Raw genomic sequence first — 8,443 nt, 5'->3', positions numbered from 1 at the left:
GAGTAATTAAAGTATCCTCTGAGCCTTATTGGGTGGAGGAAGAGAAACCTGCACAAAATTATTAAGTGGCCATTGCAAATGTTCATGGCAGGTCCTCTGGTCTGATTTTATTCCCCGCTGTTTTTGCCATTTTGCTGAATGGTTAATTCCACTTGGCTGCCTCAGAGGGAAAGGTGAAACCTTAGGACCACCTCCCCACTCCCTTTGCTTGGCTGCTGTTTGGCTTTTCTCTTCCCAGAAATGTCTCATTGCAGCCGTTCCAACTGGCAGCATCAAAATGAGATGGCTGAGACCATAGCTTAGGGCAGGGCTGCTCAGCTTCGGCCCTCCTGCAGACGTTTATTTATTTATTTATTTATTTATTTAAGATATTTCTGTACTGCCCAAAACTTGCGCCTCTGGGCGGTTTACAATTAAAATCATTGAAAACATCAAATCAATGAACGATTAAACTCATTGAACACATTGAAAACATTGAAAACCCAATATTAAAAATATTAAAACTATAAATCTAATTCAAAGCCTGGGTGAATAAATGAGCCTTCAGTGCCTTTTTAGAAGTTGCCTGAGATGGGGAGGCTCGTATTTCAACAGGGCGCGCATTCCAAAGTCCAGGGGCCACAACAGAGAAGGCCCGTTCCCGAATAGCCACCAAAACGAGTTGGCGGCAACCACAGATGAATATCTCCAGATGATCTTAACAGCTGGTGGGACTCATGGCGAAGAAGGGCATATTCTTAAATACCCAGATGTTGGCCTACGATTCCCATAATCCCAAGATATTGGCCAACGTGGCTGGGGATTATGGGAGCTGTAGTTCAAAAACAGCGGCGGGGGGGTGGGGCTAAGTTGAGCAGGCCTGGCTTAGTGGAAAAGCATCTGCTTGGCATGCAGAAGGTCCCAGGTTCAATCCCTGGCAGCATCTCAAGGTAGGGCTGGGAGAGACTCTTGCATGAAATCTTGGAGAGCTGCTGCTAGTCGGTCGGTGGGGACAACACAGTTGTCTATGCAGTTAGCGAAGGATAGGAACATTAGAAGAGCATTAGAATGTGATATCATGACAGTGCAGACAGTGACAGCAACATTCAGGAAGGCCCACGGTGGGTCTGCTGCCCCAGCAAGGTTTTTCAGGGTCCGCCAAGACCAGGTGGCTGGTCGGCGGTGATGGCAGCATCAAAACATGGTGGGGCTGCCGAAACCAGGTAGGTGGGCAGAGGAAGCAGCAGATGGTGGATGGCGGAGGCCCAGCAACTCCTGGGGGCCTGTCAGCGCGTGTTCTCAGGACGCATTTGGACACTGGTAGCTACTGGCAGCTCCTCCAATCAACAATGCACCCAAGGTGGAAGCCATAGGAACATAGGCAGCTGCCATATATTGAGTCAGACCATTGGTCTATCTAGCTCAGTATTGTCTGCACAGGCTTCTCCAAGGTTGCAGGCAAGAGTGTCTCTCAGCCCTACCTTGGAGATGCTGCCAGGGAGGGAACTTGGAACCTAGAGGTTCTTCTCAGAGTGGCTCCATCCCCGAAGGGGAATATCTTACAGTGCTCACATGTGATCTCCCATTCAAATGCAACCAGGGTGGATCCTGCTTAGTAAAGGGTACAATTCATGCTTGCTACCACCAGACCAGCTCTCCGCCAAGTGTCCCCTCCTGGTGTCCCCTGCAGCAGGGATTTCCAGATGTTGTTGACTATAACTCCCAGAATCCCCAGGGCAATGGCCTTTGGCCAGGGATGATGGGAGCTGTAGTCAACAACACCTGGGTATCCCTGTAACAGGAAACACTGGTGGAGGCCTGGAAATGCACCATGGGATGCTAATGCCCATGGCAAGTGCAAGGAGCAGATGACCTGCCATGGATCACCCAGTGGCAACGTTCATGTGTCAACAAGTCACTGACTGCCAATATGTTTCCGGGCAGAGCACAAGATTTTGGTTATAACCTATAAAGCCCTAAACAGCTTGGACCCTGGGTATTTAAGAGAACATCTTCTTTGCTATGAACCACATCACCCATTGAGATCATCTGGAAAGGATCGTCTGCAGTTGCCACCGGCTCGTCTGGTGGCTACTCGGGGACAGGCCTTCTCCGTTGCTGCCCCAAGGCTTTGGAACACACTCCCTGCCGAAATAAGAGCCTCCCCATCTCTTACAACTTTTAAAAAGGCAGTCAAGACACATTTGTTCACCCAGGCTTTTAATTAGACATTGTTTGAATTGTGTTTTAATAGTTTTAGCATTTTAAATTTTAATTGTTGAACAGTTTTAATCTTTTTATTGATTGTTTTTATTGTTTTGTTGTAAACCGCCCAGAGACTTGCATTTTGGGCGGTATACAAATGTGTTAATGCAATGAAATGAAATGCATGCCCATCTTTCCTCTCACCTCACAATACAATGCTTTTCAGTGGAATGGGGTCACGCATTCTGCATGACACAAGATGTCATGTCCAATGCATGTATAAAGCAGCCCTCAGCTGCCACCACAAAGGTTTTTCCTTGAAATGTTAAGCAGAACACATCGACCATTTGGACTGCACATGGCAGTAATTTAAAGGACATTTCCTTCCCCCTCGAACCCTTCCCTAGTCGGCCGCCTCGTAAAAAACAAAGATAATACCTTTCTGGATTCACAGTCAACTGTGTTGACAGAATGTCAACACAAAGATGCCAATTAGCACCATTTCAGATGACAGCAGTTGCATCTTGCAAAAAAATGTATGTTCTTGGGGAAGCATGAGATTCGCACGCTGAGCAGCGTTTCTTTTACAGAATAAACTAGTTATTCTTCAGCAAAGAACACAAGAACGTATCTTGGAAAGTGGGCAAAGAAAGCGCTTTTGAATTGCACTTGGTTTTGCTTGGGTGGCTGATTTCCAGTGTCAACATCCATTCCATTTGCTCTAACTCTTACTTTCAAGGAATTTAAACTTGATATTACCAAACAAGCAAATTAAATGAAAGCATCCAAGATACTTTGTTTCACTTAGACTGGGTGTCATAGGATGTCATGGTTATATCTGTGGCCCAAACCACATTTTGCTGTACGGCATAACAGTACTCTGGTGCATGCATGCACAGCCCTATCCGCCCCACAAAACCCAGCATATCAGGGGTCCTGAGAGAGAGCATTTGGGTCCTGCTTATCTTCAGGTTGCCTCTGACCATATGCCTCCTAGCCACATACTTTGGTCTTTCTGCTCCAGCAGTCTGCATTGCAAGGCTCAGGATCTGGTGGTGGCTCCTGTTGACCCTACAAATTGTTTATTATTTGTTTTATTTATTGATATATTTCTATACTGCCCAAAACTTGCGTCTCTGGGCATATTGAATGATTGATTGACTGAGTGCCGTCAAGTCAGTGTTGACTCTTAGCAACCACATAGATAGATTCTCTCCAGGATGATGATCTGTCTTCCACTTGGCCTTGACAGTCTCTCGGTGGTGCATTCATGGCTGGCGTCATCGAGTCCATCCACTTTGCTGCTGGTCATCCTCTTCTTCTCTTTCCTTCAACTTTCCCCAGCATTATAGACTTCTCAAGGGAGCTGGGTCTTCGCATAATGTGTCTGAAGTACTATAGTTTGAGCCTGGTCATTAGATAGTTTGTGTCCAAAGTACGTTAGTGTCCGAAGTATGATAGTTTGAGCCTGGTCATTAGGCCCGTGAAAAGTGTCAGCCGAAGCCAAATATCCTGCACAGCTTCCTTGCCACCGTGCAGATATTGCCCACTGCTACACCAATACTGCCCAGATATTACTGCACCAATACTGCCCACCGATACTGCCCAGATATTACATAGGAAGCTGCCATATACTTGGCTTCTCCAAGATTGCAGGCGGGAATCTCTCTCAGCCCTATCTTGCCAGGGAAGGAACTTGGAACCTTCTGCTCTTCCCAGAGCAGCTCCATCCCCTGAGGGAAATATCTTCCAGTGCTCACACTTGTAGTCTCCCTTTCATACGCAACCAGGGTGGACCCTGCTTAGCTAAGAGAACAAGTCACGCTTGCTACCACCAGACCAGCTCTCCTCCCATATTGCCCACCGATACTGCCCACCGCTACACTTTCCGCAGCACTGGTGGGGCTCCATTAAAGGAAACAGAGCCCTCTGGAGGCCCAGCACCAATCCTTCTCATCACATTCCCCATAGAGCTCTATGGGGAAACTGGGAAGACCTACACTGTTTCTCTTAAAGCTGGCCCGGTGCTGGGGAAAGCACAGCACTCACAGAGGTCAGCGCAGTGAAAAATGGCTCCCATGCTGGAAGTTCTTTGCCAAAGTGGCCCCTGCTTTAAAATCACACACGTAAGGTGCAGTTGATGAGCACAAGGGACAGGACTTTGTCAGTGGAACTCCCTGCCACAGGAAATCCAGCCGACTTCCTTGCTATGTCACCTTAGACAACAGGAAAAAAACATGTTATGTAGATGTGCATTTCAGTAAGACGCTCTGTGATAATCTGGTACTTGTTTGCTGATTTTTGAGTGCTAAATCTTTGGGGGTGTTTTTTCCTCATATTTTTACAATGGTTCTTTGTTGCCTTGAGGGTCCTTTCTTTACAACAGAAAGCTGGAATATAAATATTCTAATGCAGAAATATAAACACACAGCCCAGCTGCTGTGCACCAAGCAGCAACACTGCAGTGACTGGTGGGAACGGCACAGCCCGAATAAGAAACCACAACAAGAAATCACAGAACGGGGGCAACTCATTCCCTGGAGCTGTGCTGGGGCACGGTCTGAACTGTTCCAAGGGGCGGGGGGTGGGGTTGAGGTTGTGCCAGCCCAGTAGGGAACCACAGTGGGTCCCGCCCAGAAAAAAAAGAAATCTGAACAGCTACGGCAAGATTAAGACTGACAATAAAAAATGAGGGAGGCAGCTAATTAATGGAAATGGAATGCAAAGTGTTGGATCAGCTATTCACACTCTCTGCGAGTTTCCATTCTATTTTCAACTATCTGGAGGTCTGAATGTACTTCTATAGATTGGATTTCAGGGCAGGGGGACCATATGGTGCCTATTGCTCTTGCAGAAATCCTCCAGTAGCTCCCCCTCCTCCAGGGATGTGTTGATCGTCCTGAATTTAATTGACTCTCCCAGGGGAGGAGTACTCGAAGCTGATCTATATGTCGGGCCTGCTTGTATTTTGCTGTCACAGGACCTGTTTCGTTTGGGTACGTCCCTCATCCTCTCGTTTTGAAACAGGGCTTCTGCCTGTGCCATTCATAGCCTGTGAATCAGACAGACGGGGTGTCAGGCTTCAGCCAGGTCTGGAAGCAAGCAAGGGGTGCAAAGAGGCAAACCCCTTCACAAGCAAAGAGCTGGAGGAGCCAGAGGCAGGTATGGAGTCCAAGCCAGGGATGGTCAGGTAGGTTCCCAAAGGTTGGAGGGGTGGAGGAAAAGGCAAGACAAGTGCTCGGAAAGCGAATCGGTGTCCAAATCGCAGCACCATCCCTTTAAAACTGAGGGCTTCAACAGTCCCTTTAACATGGAGGAGAGCAGGTCTTTAATATGGAGGAGAGAAGGCCATGTGCATGCCAGCACCACGCAGGGATAGCTGGGGAAGAGCGCCACGGTCGGGCCATGAGCTGGGGAGCACCACAAGTACTGCAGTGGCAGCGAGCAGAGGCCTGGAACCCTGGAGAGCCACTGCCAGTCAGTGTAGACAATACTGAGCTGACTCGGTAGAAGGCAGCTTCCTGTGAGGAGCCCTTCCGATTCCCTTTTGGTGGGTTGTCGCTGTGTTCATTTATCCTGAGTGTTTTAGATTGGCCACATTTGCATGTAACATGAAACCAGAGGACCTCAGTTTTTGGAAACGGTACATCCAAATGCGGGCAACCTCAAGTTCGTTTTAAAATGGATCTGCGGTTTCCCTCCCTGGACTGTGTTTTGTACCTTTGGTTTGTAGTAAGGCCCGCCACCTGGACCTCCAGTTCTGTGGTGCCAGCGTTACGTCCAAACGCTGACACTGCAGTCTCCCCCTTCTGCAACCGGAGTTGAGGGGGGAAGATCCTCCCTCGCTCCAGCTGTTATTGGCTGCCGGGGCTGTCCTTCAGTAAAGAAGAAAGCCCTGGTGACCAGTTAAGCCTCCTCTCTGCAGTCAGCAAGATTACAGAGAGGGAGCTCTCCTGAGTGTCCGAATTCAGATGGGAGGGCAAGGAGAGAGGGCACGGACCCGCGGGTCCATTGGACACATGGGTTACTTCTGCGTTACTTTGGAAGGCAGCCATTTAAATCTTACAATTGTTTTATTAGGTTGCTTTCAATTTGTTGCCCTGGGGTCCCAGGATATATGGCAGTATATAAATTCAAATAATTAAGTTCATAAATAAATGCATGGGGATTTCAGTCCAGGTCCTCCCAGTCCTAGTCTTTAACCACTATACCATTCTGTCTGTCATCACGATGAACATGTGGATGCATAATCCATAAAGGTTGCCCACACAGAAGCCTGCATAAAGATCCCTTCTTGGATGCAAAATTGCTTATGCATGAAGCGCACAAGAATGGAGAGGAGAGCTGGTCATGTGGTAGCAAGCATGCCTTGTCCCCTTAGCTAAGAGGGGTCTGCACTAGTTGAATTTGAATGGGAGACCACATGTGAGCACTGTAAGATCCCCTTAGGGGATGGAGCCGCTCTGGGAAGAGTAGAAGGTTCCAAGTTCCCTTCCTGGCATCTCCAAAGTAGGGCTGAGAGAGATTCCTGCCTGCAAGCTTGGAGAAGCCACTGCCAGTCTGTGTAGACAATACTGAACTAGATGGACTTATGGTCTGACTCGATATATGACAGCTTCCTATGTTCCTCAGCGCCAGTGTGGAAGTGACACTGATCTACGAGTCATCTTGGCATAACTCTGTGATGCCAGGTCTAGTTCACTTTCCTTGAACCAAAGCAGAAGCATATTTACATTGAGGCCACAAAATAGATGGATTCTGCATTTAAGTTGGTTTTGCATGCAAGATATATATATTTCATATTTTCCATGGCTGCAGCAATTTGTACTCAGCCAAGTGTTGAATGCCTACAGGATTTGTGCTTACTAAATATAGACAGATCAAGATAAACGTTGGCCCTCTAATGCTTCCCGATTTCTCCAAGGCACCAGCGCTGTAGTGGCAGATTAGCAATTTCAAGGTGTACACAGGGAAAGATTGTTTTCATGTTTATCAATCTGCATATTTAAGCAGCTCTGCTCTTCCACATGGTCTGAAACGAGACGCTCAATTTGCCTCTGATGTTTCAGTGGAAGTCAACATTTATGATGCATCACTTTCAGGGGAGGGGGGGGAAACAGACCGCCCAGACTTAGAGATTAGGCAGGTTTTTTAACACTGCAATGCAAACGGAACGCAAGAAGAAGCTCGCTGGATCAGACTAAAGGTCCACCGGGGAAGCCCAGAAGTGGGTGAGCCCTGTTGGCAAACAGCACACTCCCACCACCGCATCCCAGTGGCTTAAGGCAATGCCAGTTAAGGCACTGGGCAACAGTATTCCCTGTTCCAGCAATTCCCAGATGTTGTTGCCTACAACTCCCATAATCCCCAGCCAAAGGCCATTGCAGCTGGGGAGGCTGGGAGTTGTAGTCAACAACATCTGGGAATTGCTGGAACAGGGAGAACTACTGGCCACTTTCCCCTGATGCTGGTCCAGTTATCTGATGCCGACACCAAGCTGCCTGCTTTGGTAGCCTCTTGGCTCAACAGGACAAGCCACTGCTGGAAAGCGAACCCACTAGGGGAGAAGCAGGGGCAAACAGAAGCCACGGCTCCATGCTAGAAGCTTCAGAGGAACATAGGAAGCTGCCATATACTGAGTCAGACCATTGGTCTATCTAGCTCAGTATTGTCTACCCAGACTGGCAGCAGCTTCTCCAAGGTTGCAGGCGTCTCTCTCAGCCCTGTCTTGGAGATGCTGCCATGGAAGGAACTGGGAAGGAACCTTCTGCATGCAAGCAAATAGATGCTCTTCCCAGAGTGGCCCCATCCCCTGAAGGGAATATCTTACAGTGCTCACGCATGCAGTCTCCGATTCAAATGCAAATAGAGCTGAAAATATTATGATCCTTATGGATGCATAACCAGAGTGCTTGCAGGTGAGTGAGAGAAGACTCAGGGTGAACCACAGATTTGTTGGTGTTCACATAAAAAATATTAAGGATTAAAAATTAGGGGACAAAAAAACAACAAACTGCCCCCATGTAAGTTAATGGGGCAGAATGTTCATGGGCTCAGAGTGCCATTAACAGACAAACAAGTAGGCTGCGCTAATGGGACTGTGTGGGAAGCAGTGGAAGGAGGGCTTGAACAAAAAAAGAGCAGGATATGTCTCACCTTGAAGAACACTCCCTCAGGACTGTCACAATGCCTTCTGCCTCTGAGGAGGAAAGGGGTGTGCAACATCACCAGCCTTTGCACCATTTGGGGTTCCAGAGGG

General features: G+C 48.0%; 1 non-coding gene across 1 annotated transcript; it reads left to right on the top strand.

Annotated features, from left to right (window-relative positions):
• The first annotated feature begins 856 nt into the window (after positions 1 to 856).
• Positions 857 to 925, top strand: TRNAA-GGC (transfer RNA alanine (anticodon GGC)). Its single transcript has one exon. It is a non-coding gene; the product is annotated as a tRNA-Ala (tRNA).
• The last annotated feature ends 7,518 nt before the right edge of the window (positions 926 to 8,443 follow it).

This window comes from Hemicordylus capensis, chromosome 11, assembly GCF_027244095.1.
Source record: "Hemicordylus capensis ecotype Gifberg chromosome 11, rHemCap1.1.pri, whole genome shotgun sequence".
Classification (NCBI taxonomy): Eukaryota; Metazoa; Chordata; class Lepidosauria; order Squamata; family Cordylidae; genus Hemicordylus; species Hemicordylus capensis.
Note: the sequence above shows the minus strand (reverse complement) of the source record. Positions and strands in the feature narration are given on the sequence as shown.